This window comes from Balaenoptera acutorostrata, chromosome 18 (genome assembly GCF_949987535.1).
Source record: "Balaenoptera acutorostrata chromosome 18, mBalAcu1.1, whole genome shotgun sequence".
In the NCBI taxonomy this organism is placed as follows: Eukaryota; Metazoa; Chordata; class Mammalia; order Artiodactyla; family Balaenopteridae; genus Balaenoptera; species Balaenoptera acutorostrata.
The window spans coordinates 29308715-29330698 of record NC_080081.1 but is presented as its reverse complement, the minus strand read 5'-3'; positions in this window follow the sequence as shown (position 1 = coordinate 29330698).

The following is a 21984-nucleotide window of genomic DNA, read 5'->3' as shown; positions in this document are numbered from 1 at the left end:
CTAATATGTTTCCCTTAAAAAAGTCAGTGATAATGACTCTTCCAGTAGACCCTTCTGGGAGCAACGTTATGGTTTACTGCAGAGAAAGAGATTCTATTTATATTTCATCCTCTCAATGCAAAATGTGGATACAAATTGTTAATGGCTAACATGTATAAGTCATTCAGTACATGCCAGGCACAATGCCAGGTACCCTATATGCATTATCATTTATTTCTCATATTGACTTTAAGGAACAGGTTTATGAGTAAAATAGGTTTACAGATGAAGAAACAGTGACTTAAGGAGTTTAAATAAATTGCTTACCGTTACACAAATTACTATTTCCTAAATGTTAAGACACTATAGGTTGTAAAAATAAAACAAAGCAAGGCCAAGAAAGCCCCAAACACCAAAAACTCAAAACAAAAGCCAAAACACTATTGGTTGAACAATAGCTTTTCAGGGAGAGAAAGAAATATGCCCTTATATACACACAGTAATTCTAAGATGATCCTGATGTCAGATGCATTCTAATTGAGGAGTGTCAGAGGCAAGTTTGAACTCAGGACTGTATGGCTTCAGAACCAATACTTTTACTATTATTCTTTGCTCTTACAATTCAGAAAATCAGTCCTCAACTACCAAGATACTTGTGAAAGCCTCATGAGGTAAATAAAAATTTTATTGAAAATTGTGAAAATGGGAAAAATATAAAACCAAAGGAAAATATAAAAAAATCTCTCCCATCCACAATTTACAAAGAGCTCATGGGGCTTAATATCATCAAAACAAGCAACCCAATCAAAAAATAGGCAGAAGACCTAAATTTCTCCAAAGGAGACAAATAGATGGCCAAGAGGCACCTGAAAAGATATTCAACATTGCTAATTATTAGAGAAATGCAAATCAAAACTACAATGAGATATCATCTCACAAAATCATCAAAAAATCCACAAACAACAAAGGCTGGAGAGGGTGTGGAGAGAAGGGAACCCTCCTACACTGTTGGTGGGAATGTAAATTGGTATAGCCGCTATGGAGAACAGTATGGAGGTTCCTTAAAAAACTAAAAATAGAGCTACCATGTGATCCTGCAATCCCACTCCTGGGCACATATCCGGAGAAAAACATGGTCCAAAAGTATACATGCACCCCAATGTTCATTGCAGCACTGTTTACAGTAACCAAGACATGGGAGCAACTTAAATGTCTATCGACAGAGGAATGTATAAAGAAGATGTGGTACATATATACAATGGAATATTACTCAGCCATTAAAAGGAATGAAATAATGCCATTTGCATCAACACGGATGGACCTAGAGATTGTCATACTGAGTGAAGTAAGTCAGACGGAGAAAGAGAAATATCATATGGTATTTCTTATATGCGGGATCTAAAAAGAAATGATACAAATGAAATTATTTACAAAACAGAAACAGACTACCGGGGAAAAGGGTGAGGGGAAGGGATAGTTAGGGAGTTCGGGATTGACATGTACACACTGCTATATTTAAAATGGATAACCAACAAGGGCCTACTGTATAACACAGGGAACTCTGCTCAGTATTATGTAACAACCTAAATGGGAAAATAATTTGAAAAAGAATAGATGCATGTATATGTATAACTGAATCACTTTGCTGTACACCTGAAACTATCACAACATTGTTAATCAACTATACTCCAATATAGAATAAAAAGTAAAAAAAAAAAATCCCTCCCAAAATCAAAATACCACCCATTAAATTCAAACTTGCCAGCAACATTAGATTTATAAACTTTAAAATAAATGCATAAAATATAAAATCCAGTCATTTTATATGATTTATCTCATTTAATCTTCTTAACAATTCTATAACAATTCTATATTATTATAACCCGTACTTAACAAGTGAGGAACTGAGGCACAGAACATGCCCAGTTCATACACTAATAAAGGATGGAGTTTGTATTAGACCTAGAGAGTCCACAGATTGTGAACTGGTAGGAAATTCTATAGTTTCCCAGATCACAAGGATGCAGTAATTTTTTCTGAATAATTGGAGAAAATTAGTCAAGAGAAATGTTTGCTGTTGAAGCAAGGTTTTTAACATGGGGGAATCTGGTTTGCTGTGGAAATGAGCTATTCCCTTCCATATTCCCTGTTTTCTGCCACATGTTATTTTGCCAGCTTCAGTTTTGATAGTCATGGTAATTTTAGGAACATAATCCCACAAAAGCCTAAAAGTAACTATGCATTGTAATCTTTGTCTCCATGTACCTAGACTAAAAGCTCCTTGTGGTCAGGTGTTATGGTTTGTTCCTGGGTATATCAGTGTCTGAAACAGCTAAGGAACTGTTGAATGAATGAACCACATACGAAATTGAGCACTAGCAATTTTAGAGTTAAACAAAGAAAATGCGTATCATGAAAAATGTGGTCTTTCCACCAGATGACAACCAGGCTCTACAGGGCCTTTTACAAATTAGAAAGAGTGATCCCTCTGGTTGGGTAAATTAGAAAAAGACATCCACTGGGTAGATATGTTCTTCCTGACTTGCCACCCCCCATCCCCGCCACGGAGAACCTCCCCTGGAGAGCCATGGAGTCCAGCTAGGCAAACAGAGCTTAGATTTCCAAACTCATTTCCCCCCTCCTTGGTCATGTGTATTTAAGCAGTGCACAAAATATACAACTGTATGGGATGCTCTAGTTTATCTCATCTTCTCTTTGATTTTTTTTGGTGGGGAGGGCAAGCGTCCTTTTGTATTTCTTAATTGAGAAAGTACTAGTCTGCCTAGTTTGAAAAGATGTAAAATGATTACATTCTATTGATTTATACCTTATTAAACATCCACGTCATTCTTTATTTTTCAAGGAAAGTGCATTAGGTAGATTAGTTCCTTCCCTTCTAATGTTGTAATCTATAAATAATTTTAATAAGATATTTTGAGATTTTGAAAACCAAAATTATTGAGCCCTGAACCTGGATATTTTAGTAATGGAATATTCAATGCATTTTCTGATTTTCTTGTGCATTCTTCTTATTTTGTGTTAGATGAGCCACTAGGAAAAAGAAAAATTAGCTAAAGCCATAGTCTAAAAAACTTAAAATCATTTTTTCTCTCTTCCAGACACATACACACAGCTTTTCTGTGCTAGGTAGGATTTAGGGGCAACCTGAGTCATAGCAAGAAACACAGGAATTCTGCTGGAATTAGTGGCTCTCTAAACAGCTCCAGTTAATTGCAAGTGACCATCATAGTGATAGTTCCTCAAGAGGAATTTATTAAAGCCAAAGTCTTAAAACTCCATTTCATCTCACTTAGACATACGCACACTCCAAAAATTAAGGAATTAAAACCAACATTCCTTTCTTGACCAAAGGAAAGGCCAATTAAAGCCCTTTTGGCCTTGATTATAGCTCTGCTATAGCATGCCTTTTAAGAGTGATATTTGTATTTACTTTTAATAAGGACTACAGAATCATTCTTCAGTTTTAGACATTGTGAGGGGAAGAGAATGTTTCAATTCAGTTTGCAAGTCTTCAGGTTAGAATATTGATTTCCTGTCCCCAAATACATTTAGAAATGTGATCTCTGTGGATGGATCTTAGTATCTGTTGTTGCCCTTTTAATCCTCATCTTCTCCTTTAAGTTTCTCATTCATTAAGCTGAAGCAACAAAGTGGGAAAAATCTTGATAATGATGAAGAGAACTTCACCACCCCTGAGGGTGATTCACTCTTGTGCGGGCAGTGTCTGGATAGAAGTAGGCTCTGCTTTCCCCATTGGTAAGCAGGGCAGAGCCAACTCGGTCAGGAGAACCCTTGTGGGCATTAGGGAAAAACATAGATAAGTGTTTGGAAGAAAAGCTAATCCTGGCGTAAGGATTGCTACTGCCTACCAATACTAGTTACCTCCTGCTTTAATAGAAACATTCATTTGTAGCACATTTAAAATGATGTGGTTTCCTGATGTCAAAGCACTTTCTTTTCTGGTTCATGTTGGTTTTACCATTGGCTTTACCATTAAGAAAGTGCACACCCTAGACTGGCCTCTAAGTGAGCCAGCAGGCCTGGAAAACAGAGGGTTTGGATCAGCTGGAACGCAGTTTTGAGTGGTAAAGAGCAAGGATTTTAGGGACATGGCTTTGAATCCCATCTTGCATCTTACTCAATGAGCTTGGGCAAAGTGTTTAACCTCTAAAAGGCTTTGTTTTCTTCCTTTGCAACGGCCACTACCTTAAACGATTCTTGTAGGATTAAGTTAGATAATACAGGTAAAGCACTTAGCACAGTACCTGGCACTTAGTTCTTGGTAAGTGACAGCTTTTTCTGCAGTTGACGTATATCCTGGAGAATCTCTTTTGGTGTGACATTTCCTTCTCAGAGGTTGAATTATAAGTCCTAGGAATAGCTAAAATAAAATAAAATTTTGGAGACTTTTAAATTTGTGCAAAATAAAATATATTGCCAAGAGTAGCTACCAAATTAGCAGTAATATGCCTTAAATTGTTTCCAATGAACTTGACTAGATATATACTATAAATAAAAATAATAATGATAAAGCTTGTAAAGATAATAACATTAAAGATTTCTATTTGTTCAATGCAAACTTTATTTTCCAGGGACTTTAAATATACAATTTTAAGTACTTATAACAATGGCATAAATTAAGTATCATTTTTCATATTTTATAGATAAATCAGAGGCTCAGAGAGATTAAAGAATAGCTCAAAGGCTGCACAACTAGTAAACAGAAGACCTGGGATTCAAAACCAGATTTGTTTTACTCCAGAGCCTTTGTTCTTTCTACTACACCTGCTGTATGCTCAGAGAATATGCCAAAAGGTCTGGGAAATTTGTCCTTCCAATTACAGCGAGCGATAATCAGCAGGTGGTTTTGTCTCCTTTGTGAATACTAAATATTTTGCTGCCAATTTCACAGTCTCTGAGGGAATCCTACATCCTCTTCTTTGCTAGAATCCAGAATCCCTTTAGCTGATTAAATTATTTCCATTGATGTGGATTTCAATTCAATCTAATAGCAACAAGGCCCCCTCTTGACAAAGGATGTGCTGTTGTTAGGGGTTTTTCTGAGATGCAATTCTTTCATAACGTTTTCAGTCAGATGAATCTGAGGACAACATAATTCATATCTGTCCAGTTCATGGCGGAGAAAAATTCTATTGTAGGGAATAGTTTTACTTCTAGTGGATCTTATCATGAGATTTGAAAAATGATGTAAAAGAAAGAAGAATCAATACAGAGAGAACAGATCACAGTGTTAGGAGGACAGATTGAAGATGAATAAGACATAGACTGCTTATAAGAAAGAGACAGAGCTAACAATAAGATTAAAGGTACCAGGAGAGAGAAATATGTATAATATAGTAGGGGCAACAAGGAGGGTAATGGTCCCACTTATGGAATTCAGGAAATTCTTCAAAGAGTTAAAAAGCACTTAACTGAGTATTGAACAGTGAGTGTGTGCTTCCAAATGATGGAGGAGAAGAAAGGAGTGTGCAGACGAGTTAAAGCTCATATGTCAAAGTAAAGTGTCAGGCAGCTTGGAAATAGAGCAATAGAAATCATCCAAGAGGGACAGAAAACAGAAAATAAACAAAATGTAGACCTACGTCCAACAGTATCAGCAATTACTTTAAATGTTAATGAACTAAACGTGTGCTGTTTAATATGGCTGCCACTGCCATATGTGGCTAATTTTAAATTAATTAAATTAAATGAAATATAATTAAAAATTCAGTTTCTCAGTGTATTAGCCAGATCTTAAGTGCTCAATAGCTACACGTGGATAGTGGCTACCATATTATATACTGCAGAGGTAGAGCATTTCTAGAAAGTTCTACTAGACAATGTTGGAAACGGAGAAGGTCAAAATCAATTTTAAAAAATTACATCTTGTCTACAAGAGATACTATTCATTTATTTATTTATATTGAAATATAGTTGATTTACAATGCTGTGTTAATTTCTGCTGTACAGCAAAGTGATTCAGTTGTACATAAACATTCTTTTTTATATATATATATATATATAAACTCTTTTATATATATAAATATTCTTTTCCATTATGGTTTATCACAGGATATTGAATATAGTTCCCTGTGCTATACAGTAGGAACTTGTTGTTCATCCATTCTATATATACTAGTTTGCATCTGCTAACTCCAGACTCCCACTCCATCCCTCCCCCTTGGCAACCACAAGTCTGTTTTCTATGTCTGTGAGACTGTTTCTGTTTCATGCTTAAGTTCATCTGTGTCAGATTGTAGATTCCACCTGTAAGTGATATCATATATTTGTCTTTCTCTTTCTGACTTACTTCACTTAATCTGATAATCTCTAGGTCCATTCATGTTGCTGCAAATGGCATTATTTCATTCTTTTTTATGGCTGAGTAGTATTCCATTGTATATATGTACCACATCTTCTTTATCCATTCATCTGTCAGTGGATATTTAAGTTGTTTACATGTCTTGGCTATTGTGAATAGTGCTGCTATGAACATAGGGGTGCATGTATCTTTTTGAATTATAGTTTTGTCTGGATATATGCCCAGGAGTGGGATTGATGGATCATATGGCAACTCTCTTTTTAGTTTTTTAAAGAACCTCCATACTGTTTTCCATAGTGGCTGCACCAGCTTACATTCCCACCAACAGTGTAGGAGTGTTCCCTTTTCTCCACACCCTCTCCAGCATTTGTTATTTGTAGACATTTTAATGATGGTCATTCCGACCAGTGTGAGGTGGTATCTCACTGTAGTTATGATTTGCATTTTACAAGAGATACACATTAAATGTAAAGATACAAAAATATATACTACACAAATGTCGGATAAACATGCTTCAAGATGAAGAGTATTATTAGAGACACATGGGAATATTTCATAATGATAAACGGATCAATTCATCAGGAAACCATAACAGTCATAAATGTTTATGTGCCTATGTGCTTTTTTTCTTGAAACCAACCTATTCTCTTATTCTCTGACACCAACTATGTGTCCTACGGTTCAATTCAATCGATTCAGTTCTGATGCTAACTACCCAGACTTGGTGCAAACCATACAAGTTAAGGGCTGAATCCTAGAAGACTGGCCCCACTTTCGACACCAGCCACAAATGGAGTTCCCAGGAGACTTATACTTCTGCCGGACTGATCACAAATTTAAAGGTTCTCATGACCCCCCCTCAGAATCAATAATTTGCTAAAATGAATCACAGAACTCAGGAAAGCACTTTACTTACAATTACTGGTTTATTATAAAGACTACAACTCAGAACAGGCAAATGGAAAACACGTATAGGGCAAGGCATAGGGGGAAGGGGTGCAGAGCATCCCTGTTCATTCTGAGTACATCACCCTCCGAGCACATTAGTGTGTTCACCAGCCCAGGAGCTCCCCTAACCTGGTCTTTTAGGTTTTTTTTTTTTAATGAAAGTTTTACTATGTAGATACCATTCATTAAATCGCTGGTTTATTGATGACTGAACTCAATCTCCAGTTGTCTCCTCTCCCTGAGGTCTAATTCCTCTAATCATTTGGTTTTTCTGGTGACGCACCCCCATCCTAAAACTACGTAGGGCCCTCCCATGAGTTATCTCATTAGCATACAAAAGACAGTAAATTCCAGGGGTTCTAGGAGCTCTGAGCTAGGAACCAGGGACAAAAACCAAATATTTCTTTTTTATTATACCACAATGGTTAATAACTGTGTCTCCAAATACATGAAGCAAAATTAAGAGAATTAATGGGAGAAATTGACAATTCCCAATCATATTTTGAGTTTTAAATATTCCTCTCTCATTAATTCATAGACTAGACAAAGGAATCAGTAGGGACATAGATAAAATGGGCAACACTATCAACCATCATAATCTAACTGATATTTATAGGACACTACACCCAACAACTGCAAAATACATAGTCTTTAAAAATGTATATGATACACTATGCTAGGCAATGAAACGAACCTCAATAAATTTGAAAGGATTAAAATTGTTGACCTAAAACAAATAGACTGCCAGTTATTTCTACAGCAAAACAGGGTTTCCTTGGGATCAATAAAGAATGGGACTTCAGGGTCTGCAATCATGGTGAGCCATGGTGCAAGTCCCCAAAGAGCAAGGGAAGGAGACATCTTTTATAGAGGGGAAAAGGAAGTTATGAGAGGGCTACAGTAAACAAAGAGTCCGTTGGAGGAACTGAGAGTTCAAAGCATAGTGGCTTTTCCCTGGCTAAATTGTGACAGTCTCTCATTGGCTGAGCTCCTGCCAGGTAAGAAGAGGAAGTCTTCCTTCTTCCTATTGGGGTTTGCTGTCATCGTAGGGTGTGAGGGCTCCCCCTTCTGGCCTCACGACTGTATTTTAATTGAGGTTTCTGTTTTTTAATTTTCAAAAAAGAGTATGATTTTGAACCACGACAATTAAATTAGGAATCAATAATGACATGTCAAGGAAAATCCCAAATTTTTGGTATTTTGGACTTCTAAATAACTTATGGATCAAAAACGTAATAAGAGAAATTAGGAAATATTTCAAACTGAATGATAACAAAATGACAATGTATCAAAATGTGTGGAATGAAGCAAAGGCAGCACTTAACAGAAATTTAAATTTTCTTTGAGGATATTTATTGGCACATTATTTATAATAACAAAAAATAACAGTAATCACTAATAGTCCAGTAACAGTGGATGGTTAATAAATGATAATAGATCCATACAGAGAAATACTGTGAAGTGAAATGAGTAAAGTTCTGTAAATATGAATATGGCAAGATCTTCAAGAAACATCATAAAAAGAAGAGTATTTAGAGTTTTTCTTTTAGTTATGGAGTAGGAATGGATTTTTTTGTTCGATTGTTGGTTTTTTACATCTTTATTGGAGTATAATTGCTTTACAATGCTGCGTTAGTTTATGCTGAATAATAAAGTGAATCAGCTCTATGTATACATATATCCCCATATCCCCTCCCTCTTGCGTCTCCCTCCAACCCTCCCTATCCCACCCCTCTAGGTGGTCACAAAACACCGAGCTGATCTCCCTGTGCTATACAGCTGCTTCCCACTAGCTATCTATTTTACATTTGGTTGTATATATATGTCAATGCTATGCTCTCACTTCGTCCCAGCTTCCCCCCGCCATATCCTCAAGTCCATTCTCTACATCTGCGTCTTTATTCCCGTCCTGCCACTAGGTTCATCAGAACCTTTTTTTTTTTTTTTTTTTTAGATTTCATATATATATATATGTATTAGCATACAGTATTTGTTTTTCTCTTCCTGACTTACTTCACTCTGTAAGACAGACTCTAGGTCCATTCACCTCACTACAAATAACTCAATTTTGTTTATTTTTATGACTGAGTAATATTCCATTGTATATATGTGCCACATCTTCTTTATCCATTCATCTGTCGATGGACACTTAAGTTGCTTCCATGTCCTGGCTATTGTAAATAGTGCTGCAATGAACATTGTGGTACATGTTTCTTTTTGAATTATTGTTTTCTCAGGGTATATGCTCAGTAGTGGGATTGCTGGGTCATATGGTAGTTCTATTTTTAGTTTTTTAAGGAACCTCCATACTGTTCTCCATAGTGGCTGTATCAGTTTACATTCCCACCAACAGTGCAAGGGTTCCCTTTTCTCCACACCCTCTCCAGCATTTATTGTTTGTAGATTTTTTGATGATGGCCATTCTAACCAGTGTGAGGTGATACCTCACTGTGGTTTTGACTTGCATTTCTCTAAGGATTAGTGATGTTGAGCCTCCTTTCATGTGTTTGTTGGCAATCTGTGTATCTTCTTTGGAGAAATGTCTATTTAGGTCTTCTGCCCATTTTTGGATTGGGTTGTTTGTTTTTTTGATATTGAGCTGCATGAGCTGCTTGCATATTTTAGAGATTAATCCTTTGTCAGTTGCTTCGTTTGCAAATATTTTCTCCCATTCTGAGGGTTGTCTTTTTGTCTTGTTTATGGTTTCCTTTGCTGTGCAGAAGCTTTTAAGTCTCATTAGGTCCCATTTGTTTATTTTTGTTTTTATTTCCATTACTCTAGGAGGTGGGTCAAAAGGGATCTTGCTGTGATTTATGCCACAGAGTGTTGAGAAATTTAAATTTTTAAATGTTTATTGTAGGGAAGAAGAAAGGTCTAAAATCAGTGATCTAAAGTTCCATCTTAGGAAGGTTGGAAATGAACAGCAAAGCAATGCAAAGTGAAAATACATAGAAGGAAAGAAATAACAAAGATAAGAGCAGAAATCAATGAAATTGAAAAAAAAACCAGTATAGAAATTTAACAAAGCCAACGTTCAGAGGGAAAGAAGCTAAGTGGTCTGGGGATGCCAACTGTGAGGATGAGGGGTCTGAGAGGGGAGATTGCCCCACAGTGTTATCAAGTCTTTGTAGAATCACCTGGTCATGTGAGGGGTCTTGCTCACACCGTCGTTTTGCCTGAGTACAAATAGTGTTGGGAAGCAGGTATTATTTTTAACAGCATTTTGAAATTTAAAATATTAGCATCATCTTATGTTCAAAATGAAGGCAGTGCCTGCCACTTTCCTGTGCTTCCAGTTTCTGCCATTCAGCACGGTTGACAAGAACCTCTTTATTTCTCACACCATTGCCTTTGCTTGCTGGAAGCAATATACAAACCTGTGGAGATTTCATTCAAGACACAGTGCCTGTAGGGCTGGGTCTCCAGGAGAACAACCTCTGGAAGAGAGAGCTACCTGTTCTTGCTTCAGTTTAACAGGTTGTTGAAATTTGCAAATGCTATGGGCATTTGTAAGAACGTAAGTTACAATTTAGTTTATAGGAAATGGTCATTCAATCGATAAATTTTTGCTGTTAATTTCCATTTGAATTTGGATTTTTTGTTTACTTTTGTTTCTTAAATGACATTCATAAAGCAATAAAAGTTTAAATAGGTTATGCATAAGCAATAGCATTTTATTCTTATGCTATTTGACCATAACATTCTTTTGCTCCATTGTGCCTTTCCTTTCTTTCTTTTTTTTTCTCCATGCAAGTAGAATAAGAAAAAAATACATAGTTTAAATGAGAGGTGTGGCCTCTAATGAAAACTGGAAAATAGAGGAGAACTTTGTCATAGAGCAATTTGTGATGTATACAGATTTGGCCACACCATAGATCAAATATTATCCTCTGAAAATAACTATATTCAATTAAAAAATTCTAATCTAAGATGGTATTTATTCAATCCGTAAGTACCAACATTATCTAAAGGCTTCACTTTGTAGCAGGTGGGAAGGTAAAGCAGAAAGAACATGCGTTTGAGTTAGACAAACCTGATTTCGAGTACTAGCTGTGCCACCTAGTATTTCTGTAATCTTGATTATGTCCCTTAACGGGTTTGAATGTCCGTATTCTTACTTCACAACGTTGCAGTGTGCTTTCGAGGAGGTAATGTATGGAAAGTGCCTGGAACACAGGGGGTCCTCTGTTTTCTTACCTCCTTGACCCACATTATATACCTGTATTGCTAAGAAATCGTAGCTGTCTGCATTTTCAGAGAGGCAGAGTGGAATGAGCAGGGCCTTTGAAGTTGCACAAAACCATCCTTATTCTCCTTTGTCACTCCTTGACCACAAGCGACTTTAAGCAAATTATTTAACCTCGTTGAGCTTCTGTTTCCCCATGTATTAAAAGAAAAAGACTGCATCTGCAGATACATGAAAATTAAATGAGTTATGATCTGTAAACATCTAGCATTGTGCTTGGCATAATAAATGCTCAATTATGAGTAGCTTCAGCTATATTATTTTTGTGCTATTAAGATTTTTTTATTGCTTTTTTTTTAAGACACTTTCTATTTTAAAGATCGAAGCCCTCAGGATTACAATCAGCAATGCTAGAGCTCAGATCAATTTCTGGGTCAGATACTGGATATTTAAGTTGCTCTCTGCCTCTGTTTATGGGGACTAGAGAAGAAATCTCATTGTTCCACATGCTGCAGAGTAGAAAGATGCTCATGGGCTCAGTGGAGGTTATTTTTTATGGCTCCAAGAACCGAATCTTTATGATTGATGCTTGCTGTTTTTAAGATTTTTTTAAAGTTCCCTCCAAAAAATTCATATCTCAGATTATTGATTTCTACTGAACTTGCCTACTTTTCAGGGCAACATGGTATATGATCAGGGAGGTAAAGAGCAGTATTTACTTGATTAAAATTTCTTCAGCTTGATTTTCTTGTTGCTAGTGGCAACCAACAAAAGAATAGATCTAAAATGACAGGCAGCAACCACAATGATTAGAGTCCGTGTTTTTATCTTTCCCCAGCTGTAATTTTATAATAGCCTCTCTAGTGCTTGTGGTCATAAAAATGATTACTATATACACCACTTTAGACATATTGACAAACCACCCACCTAAACAACCCTATTGCAGTAATGAACCTTTTCCCAGGGCTTGGAGAATCAACTTCAGGTCACATGTGCTGTTGCTACCCTAACAGCTGTAAGGAAGATGGTACTGTGTATTTTACAGAAATTATTTTCCAAGGTGAATTTTCTATTAACTGGTATGTCTTAGATCAGCATAACATTATGTGTAGCAGCAGAATTTATACCTTTTTGAAAACAGTATCACTTCCTAAACACATACACACACACATACACACACACACACACACACACACACATATGCACACACACACACACACACACACATGCAAACTGTATGTAATCTATTTAAGAATATGATGGTTCCGGTATAGATATATACTAAAGCCTCTAAAGGAAACTAAAAATACACCCTTGGCCGAGCTGTTCATTGTTGTGGTCCTTTGCCCTTGAAGCACCATTGTCCTTGGAGCACCACATTCATAATACAGTTAAATTCTATTAGATTACTTTCCAAGGACAGAAGAACATCGTTGTAAGAAGGAAAATAATTTTACAGAAGCATGACTCACCTTTGGGATGTTTGTTGGATATTCCAAAATTGAACCTGATATACAGGAACACACTAGAACTGCATGTGACGTAGCAATAAGGTTCACTCTCTTCCTCTCTCATCTTGTTCATTTGCCAGCCAATAGAACCTTTTAGCGCAGGGTTTGATCTCTGCATGCTGTGATGCTATTTGTCTGACTCCTGGAGTGTTATATTCACATGGACAGGACTTCCTGAGGGGTGTCCATTATCAAACTTACAATAAGACTTCAGCTGGATGAGAAGCCTTTTTGATGAATATCATGTGTGCTAAGCTGCATTTCTTGAGGCCAAAGAAATGTTTCCATACACTCCGTGTTAAAGGGTAGGATTTCTTAGGAGGCATACCTTAGGCTGCTAACAGCACAGTTGGGGATGGAGCTGGGGAGCAAAATATTTTCTAGTCAGCTGGGAATTAATGGAGCCGGTACTCCCAATGAGGGAAGGCCCTTGGCAGCCAGATTTGATACCAGAATCCAGTGCAGGAAGAGCCCGTCTCAGCTGAGCAAGGCGAGGGGGCAGCGAAGCCAAGACAAGGCTCAAGAGGATCAGACATATTTTGTCCACTTCATAGAACTTCTTTGGGCTGGCACTCAAACCATTTTCTAATTTAAAAAAAAAAAAGTGCTCTTAAAAAAGTTTAGTCTAGCCAAAGTCACGAGATTCAAGAAGCAGTTCCCCATTTGCTTTTCTTCCAATCTGTACAACACTGCAACTTTCCGCTCATCTCCTTGCTTAAAATTGCCACAGGCCTGAAGGGCTGACCTTCCTGGCTCTGAGTTGGAGTTGGCTCTGAGTGAGCGTTGCCAGGGCCCAGGTTGGTAAACTAAAGAAGAAATGACTAAACTATTAACCAGATGCTTAACTCTGCTAGCCTTCTCCATCAGCATTCAAACCAGAAATGGATTAGAGCGCTCCTATTCTCTAGGGCTCCCAGTGGATATACTATTTATTAAACCAGAAGACAGGTTTGTCTCTGGGAAGAAGAATTTGGCTCCAGCCCTGACCATCAGGCATTCATTCATTTATTAAGCATGTACACTCTGTAGCACTCTCCACTGCACTGGGGTATCCTGTGAATGTAGCAAAATTCCGGCTACACTGAGGGCATGTGAGAATATGTTCTCTAAATTCAGTCATTCCCATCCATGATGTTCAATAAAATTCAATCACTTTTCTTACATTCATTTAAAATACTTTCCATTTTCTTTGTGCTTGGAGCATCCATTCTCACTGTATTGCCTGGGTTTTCTCAACTTGTTTCAACAACTTGGGGGTGATGGAAACTCTAGAGCTAGAGGCAGAGGATTTCCTTGAGGACTTGGTAGACTGTGGAGCTTGATCCATTTTTTTTTCTTTTAAATAGAGTATGAAAAATGCTCTTTTAAATAACTTGGCTCCATTGGCACAAGCTGGGAAGTAAGTAAATCCTGGCTTCAAATAATTCAGATTCTTGAGAATATAAAAACCTGACAAAATGAAATAGTAATTTATGAAATTAAAGCTGTATCTCCCTGGGAAACTGATGTCACAGATGCTTAAAGGTTGGAGGGTATTTGTAGGCGGAGGAATTTTTGAAGCTCTATGTCAGCAGGGACTGTATTTTTCTTATTACTCTTTCACATGGCACAAAATTGGCGCTGAACAAATATGTTGAATGAATGAATGAATGACTTTTTATTTTGTATCGCTCTCTCTCTTTCTCTCTAGATCCTACTTCTCTAGAGCCTATATTTATTTATGAAGCAAATACTTATTAAGAGCCAGCTTCACTTTATAAGTGCCACTGGCACTTATTAAGTGCCAGTGTTAGGTACTATGGTAGGGTAAGAGTACAGAAAAATGAATAAGACTTGAGGCATGTCCCCAAAGAGATCTCAGTCCACTGTTGCAATGCTTAGATCTATTGAGCAATGCCGTTTATCTGTACCCCTTTTTCATCTCATTCCTGTTAAATTTTAAAAATTTAATTTGTTTTATTTTATGTTGGAGTATACTTGATTTACAATGTTGTGTTAGTTTCAGGTATATAGCAAAGTGATTCAATTATACATATACATATATCCATTCTTTATCAGATTCTTTTCCCCTATAGGTTATACAGACTACTGAGTAGAGTACCCTGTGATATACAATAGGTCCTTGTTGATTATCTATTTTATTTATAGCAGTGTGTATGTGTTAATCCCAAACTCCTAATTTATCCCTCCCCTCAACCTTTCCCCTTTGGTAACCATAAATTTGTTTTCAAAGTCTGTGAGTCTGTTTTGTAAATAAGTTCAATTTTTAGATCCGACAAATTTTTTTTAAACTTTTTTTTCAGTTTTAAAAGTTTTAATTACTTACTGGGCTTCCAAACATTTCTCCTCTCAGTAGCCCATTTCTTCAAAATGCCGTAGGCTTTGAATTTTGAGCAACCCTAGTGTTTTTGTGAACTTGCTAAATTAGATTTACTTCTTTCCTTCCTTCCCTCCCTCCCTTCCTTCCTTCCTCCCTTTCTTCCTTCCTTCTTTCCTTCCATATTGATTTCCTCTAGGTATAACTTGTGCACTAATTCTTTCAGCATTTTTTTATTATGGTGTGATTATCAAGCGTTAGGGCCAGAGTTTTGAGGGCTTAATGACCTTGTATTAGGTTCTTACTGTTGCTGAAACAAATGACCACAAATTTAGTGACTTAAAACAATATAATTTTATTATTTGCATTTCTGGAGGTGAGAAGTATGGAATGGGCCTCATGGGGCTAAAATCAAGGTCTCATCAGGGCTGTGTTCCTTTTAGAAACTCTGGGAGAGAACTCTTCCTTTTGCCTTTTCCTGCTTCTAGAGACTGCCTGCATTCCTTCAATGGTGGCTCTTCCATCTTCAAAGCCAACGATGGCCAATCAAGTCTTTCTCATGCTCATCACTCTGACTTTGTTTCCCTCACCATATCTCCTTCTCTGACTCTTAAACTCTTGCTTCCCTCTTTCACTTATAAGCACACTTGTGATTACATTAGACTCGCCTGGATAATCCAGGATTATCTCCCCAGCTCAAGATCCTTAATTTAATCACATTTTCTAAATCTCTTTTGCCATGTAAGACAATATATTCACTGACCCCAGGATGAAGACATGGATATAATTGAAGGGGTCATTCTTCTGCTTACCACACATCTAATGGGCTCTTAAAAAGTAAGGTTCTTTATCCTTTCTGGTTGAAAGCGTAGCTGCATCTAACCCAGATTCTGACTCTCCCTAAGTCTTGGCCCAAGTGCTTGGCATATCTTCTCTGCCTTAAGTCCAGTAGAAGAACACCTGATGTAATACTTTTGTGGACGAGTATATTACATTATAAACCAGAATGAATTTTTTATGTGTATATGTAGGTAGGTAATGTACATTTTAGGGTGCTAAAAATGAGCTTGACTCTGGAAAAAGTCACTTTATATTTTGGCATTTTTACTACTTGTTTCACACAACTGTATGATTTTAGTAATGGCGTATGAATGCTATTTTGTGTACTATAATCCTTTCTAACTTTTGTCCCTATGTCTTTGTACCTCTTTTTCTTTTTCCCAGGGAAAGTAGAGGAATATTTTACAATATTCTCTTTGGAATAGAAGATATGGATTTTAATCACTGAGATGATGTAATTACCATTATTCTGTTGATGTGAATTTTAGACCAGAATGGTTTATAAGCTACAGTAAATCATCAGTAAACATCATTTAGTCTGCCAGTCCCTGTATGTTCATAGGAATAAAATGTTACTCCTGTCCTTGAGGAAACCATAGTTTATAAGAAAGAGAGCACACACAGAAGAGAGACTTAGCAATCTGTGGGGTCAAGACTCCCATCAGAAAATTAAATAATGGTGACCCAAGTTTTGTTAGTAGATGACATTCAGACTTTAAACATGCAAGCAAAGATATTTCCTCAGGAGCTGGAGGTAAATGTCACTTGCTTAAGTTCATATTTGGAACAGAGGAGGTTGACAATTATAATACATGTCAAAATAAAATTTCTAATTTGAAAAAATTTTTAATTGCTTACATATTTCTTCTTAATGTCATATTAAATTGGTGCTATTAATGAATGGAACATTAAAACTGGTATTTCAGAGATTAGCAAAGAAGTAAAAACAATTGAAATATGTTTTTTTGACTTGGGGGATTTTTGTTTATAAAATACCTTTGAGTGTTTATACCCCAAAAGAGTGTGGAAGACATAGGTCAGTGGGGAAAGAAAAAAATCAAAGTTCTCACTCTTGATGAAGAGAGATGACAGGCAGGTCCATAACAATTAATCATGGTACAAAAATAATGTAAGTGATTAAATCTCAGAGATACATAGACAGTTACCTATAGTTGTAAGGTGCGAATTACATTAAGACTTAGTTATTGGGAAAGAGGGAAGAGTAAGAGACTTAAGAGTGCTTCTTGAGTGACTGCTAAGAAATTCCCATTTTAAGAAAAATTCTCCTTTAAACATATGTTGTAATCATGAACAATTTTGATGGAGTTGACTCAGGTAGCTTTAGTCTAGTCCTTCAGTAGAAGATGTGATTAGATTTGTGACAAGGCTTTGTGACCATCTCTTGCTTTCGTCTGCCCAAGACAAGTTGACTTAGATTGTAGCTATGGGAAAAATCTTATCATTCGATCAATATAGAGTTGCTATTTCTTCACCTCAAAGGATTAAAAATTACTTTGTGTGTATGTGATTGAGGTTGGGTTGGGATTCTAATGGCTGGAGCCAGGGCAGAAATGAGGATATTTGAGAACCACTACCTTGGGTCATGAGACCTGCATCCACTTGCTGCTCTTAACCAAACCATGCTTAATTCCACTTGAAAGTGTGCTTGGTGGTTTTGGGTGGACAATAAAATTTAATTATGGTAATTCCAATCTTGTTGGGAGATGGTCAGCCTTTAAAATTGTATCCGTATGACACCAAAATAACTGCCTATTTGCTTTTTACTCGCCTGGATTTGTTATTTTGGCTACATAAAGTCTTGGTAGTCAAATCCATGTTGAAAATTAGCCAACATTAAAGGCTGAAAAGAACTTTAAGGAAAATTTAAGCCAAACTTTTCATCTTGGAAATGACTATTGTGATGAACTGAAGAGACCATGGAATACTGTTCTGTGGCTGCGAGGCCTGCTGGAGCCCTGTAGCGACAAACAGAAGCAGGAAGACTGATTGGCTGGCATAACTAAATCTTTGATTTGCTTAGGACATGAATGTCTGAACTACATGAACCCAGTAATACCAAATACCATTCTTTAGGAAAAGAAGTAGGCTAAGTCTTTTGAAATTTGGATAATAGACTATTGCTTGGACAAGCTAAAAGTCAAAAGTTTTATCCTTAAAAAAAATTGGGGGGTTAATGTGATTTCCAAGCCAGAAACAATTTTTTGCTTTTAAAAATAACCTCATTTGTTAAGTTGATCTTTTTTCATTCCAGAAACTTATTTCTAAGGCAATGTCTTATGTTTACTATTATGTGTGTCTCAAAGAATTAAAGGCCATGAAGGGCAGTAAGACTGAGAACATATGGCTGACATGAAGAGGGCAGCTGAGGCAGTACAGAGTTCCTACTTGCAAGAAAGTTGTTTTGGCCTAAATTTTCCAAATTAGTTGTTTTATTTACTAGATTATTGTTCATGTTCCTCTTTGTTTTGACTGAGTCCACTCACAGGATGGCAGAACTGGAGAGGCTAAAACTCTGACCAGTGATTTATTGAGGCCAGTCTATAAACTCAATGAATGGCAGGAGCCTGGGAGTATTAGTACCTATGCCAAGCAAGGTGAACTTTATCTTTGCTGTAGCTAAATCCTATGAACTCTGGTCATATCTCATTATACTTGTTAATATACAGTCACGCTTAGACATCAGATTTTCATTGGAAGTGATTGTATAGTCATAGATTCTTAATTAAATTGGAGCTTTTATGCGTATGGTGTCAAAATTTAGTGCATAATACTGTCCATTGTTAAGAGAAAATTGACATGTTAGAAAGCAAAAGTGAATGCTAAATTAGCAATGTGGTTGTAAATTTAAAACATGCTGTTTTAAGTGTCATAAGGAGTTAGTGCAAGAGTTTTGTATAAGTGTTTTGTTTTTGCTTTTTAAGAGGGACCTGGGGTAATTGATTTGCTTCAGTAACCTGTGTTTTTCCGTGTACTTATCTCCCCCTCTGCTTGGTTCTGCATCCTTTCAGTACTTCTGCACTTCAGGTGGGCTTGTTGATATGCTACTTCTTACATGTTTCTATGTTAACAGTAATTAGATTGGAGTTGGGGTTTTGCAAGATATTTAGTTTCTCCTTTTCATTTAATTTTTTTTTTGGAAAATTAAGATAATAATATTTGCCTTGCAGATTTATTTAATGATGTACATAAATGTATGTAAAGTTTCTACTGCTCAATAAGTCCTCAGGAAACTAAGTAGAATGTATGTTCATCCAGGGAAATGTCTGTGGTTTCTCTTTGTTTCGCTTTAGGGTGGATATTCAAGAAATGTTGCCAAATAAGAACTACTCAGATGCAAACACAAGAGCAAATGCTGAAACTGGCTTATAAATGCAAGCCAGCTGGCTGCTCTAGACAGTCTTAGGAAGAAAGCTTTCTTCATCTAATTCATAAATGGAATTGCCAGGCTTAACTGGCTTTTTTAAAAAAAATTATTTTTGAACTCTGCATTGCTGTATAACTGTGACAACATTGAGAAGAGCATATAAGAGTGAAATAAGGGGGTGACAGTTCACAAAGCCGTGTTATAACCATCTCTGTGGAAGAGCCTAGAGATGGTTCCATGTAGGAAGCCATCTGTATGGATGGTGTGACCTCAGGCTAGCACAGTTGATAAGCGAGAAAGGGAAACCCTTTACCTGAGGTAGGAGATAGATGGGCCCCTGGGCTGGACAGCTGGTGTTTGCAAGTGGAGTAAAACTGAAGCTTTGTTTTCTCCCAGACACTCCAAGGACAAAGCTAGTGGCAGAAGCTGAGCTCTGCTGGAATAAAGAGATAAGATGACCACTCCTGAGGTCAAGGAAACTTCCCCGACTTCACAGAAAGACTCTTTGGGGGTCAAAGGGAGAGGGGAGGGTGCCACCCCATAATAGGTGATGCCAAGACCCCCCACAGACCTCTGCGGTGGAATCCATCTTAGCAAAAAGTTGCTCACGCATGTCGGAGAGGGCCCTAGGGCAGGTCAGTTGTGAAAAAAGAAGATTTATTGGCCAAAGGTAAACAGAGACCCGGAAGAACTGTCCTATATAAGTGATTTAAATCACCTCTTTACTGAACTCCTCCTCATTAGGGGGGACGTCCACATCCTTTCTCTCCACATCCTTTCTCTCTGGGTGTGTATCTCTGCCTTGCTTCAGTCTCAAATAAACAAGCTGTTTCTCTGGGTGCTCTCCCACTTGTTTTGCTGTGTCTCTAATAATAATAAACTTCGTACCTGTTTTTACAGGTTTTGCCTCCTTGAAATATTTCTTGCTTTCAAACGGGGGCAAGAGCCAGGGCCATTTTGCTTCTAGCCTCTAGCCCCTGGTGGTCTAGTGTCTAGGATTCCTGGTTTTCATCCAGACTACCCAGGTCCAATTCCTGGGCAGGGAACTGAGATCTCTCTTCAGGACCGCTCACTGCTGTGTCTCCGAGATCATACATACCCAGCTTGGCAGATGTGTGTGTGTGTGTGTGTGTGTGTGTGTGTGTGTGATGAATATATTCTATATTATGACTCTCTCCCTCCAAGTATATATATATATATATATATATATATATATATATATATATATACATAAAGTCAGCATTTATTTCCACACTTTTATGCTCTCCCTTGTATCACAGGACTGGAAGCCTGAGAATCTTATTTCCCAGACTCCTTTGCTTTTGCTGTTGTGGGTGTAATTTATATTGTCAATGAAATGAACTCATGCAAGATTTCAAAGGCTGAATCGAGGCTTAGTGAGTCCATATATGAAAAACATAAAAATTCCTTTGCGATATAAATATAATTTCCCTAATTTATTGATTTTATAAATTTGGAAGTATGAAAAGTTGCTTTCCACCCCCATGCCCCGACTTAAAACAAAAAATATCTGTTTGTTCAGCATTTGCTGCGAAGATTGAATCCTTTGTTAGACAAAAAAGTACATGACTTTTCTTTGCCTTTAGCTTGCTTTTTATGTGACATTGTTTGAGAGACAGAGCACAGTATTTTTAAACAGATGACAAGATGTCAGCTTTGAGTGACACAAATTTAGAAGCAACAGTGGAGTGTTTTATTACGATTTCTTTATAGTATGAAAAAATCCCGAAGTTATTCCTCTGTGCCTTCGTGATAAAATCACACCGAGAGGCAACATTAGGACACTGGTTGGGAGGAAGAGCGAGCGTGAGGAGGGCAGGACTGTAATTTTCATCTAAGGAAACAGCACTAGACTTGCGAGAAGGGGATTGCATGTATTACTGAGCAATGTGATGGTTCTCCCAGATGAATAGTTCATCTCCAAGAAGCATTCGATCAGGCGAGCTATCAACAAGATCTGGCCTTTGATAAACACATCCACTTTAATAGCAGTTCCTGAGATGAAAGGTTTGGATACTTTCAACTTCATGGCACTCAATCTCTGCAGCCTGAAAATATGATATGATAACTTCCTAGTGTGCTGCCTTGAAAACCATCAAAGTAAGCTAGAATCATCCTTCTGGACATAAAAGGAGACATAGGATGTTACTGATTAACTCATCTCCCTTGTTATTCCTAAAATGATTTAAGGCAATGGGCTATATGATATAATGGGAAAATACTCCTTCTTGGCCTGATGTAAAATGACGAATTGTCCAAGATAATCTCTAGGTGTCTTCCATATTACACGTTTTATGAGAAAATTTGGGGAGCCATTCATTTAAAACTTCATTGCAAGGGACCATATTAAAGTGAAGTCTTAATAATAAACCTCCCAATGTGGGGTTTAGGATAGACCTAAATTCATCCTAAAATCTACTTGGTATTTGGACTGTTTTGATTCTGAAGCTTACA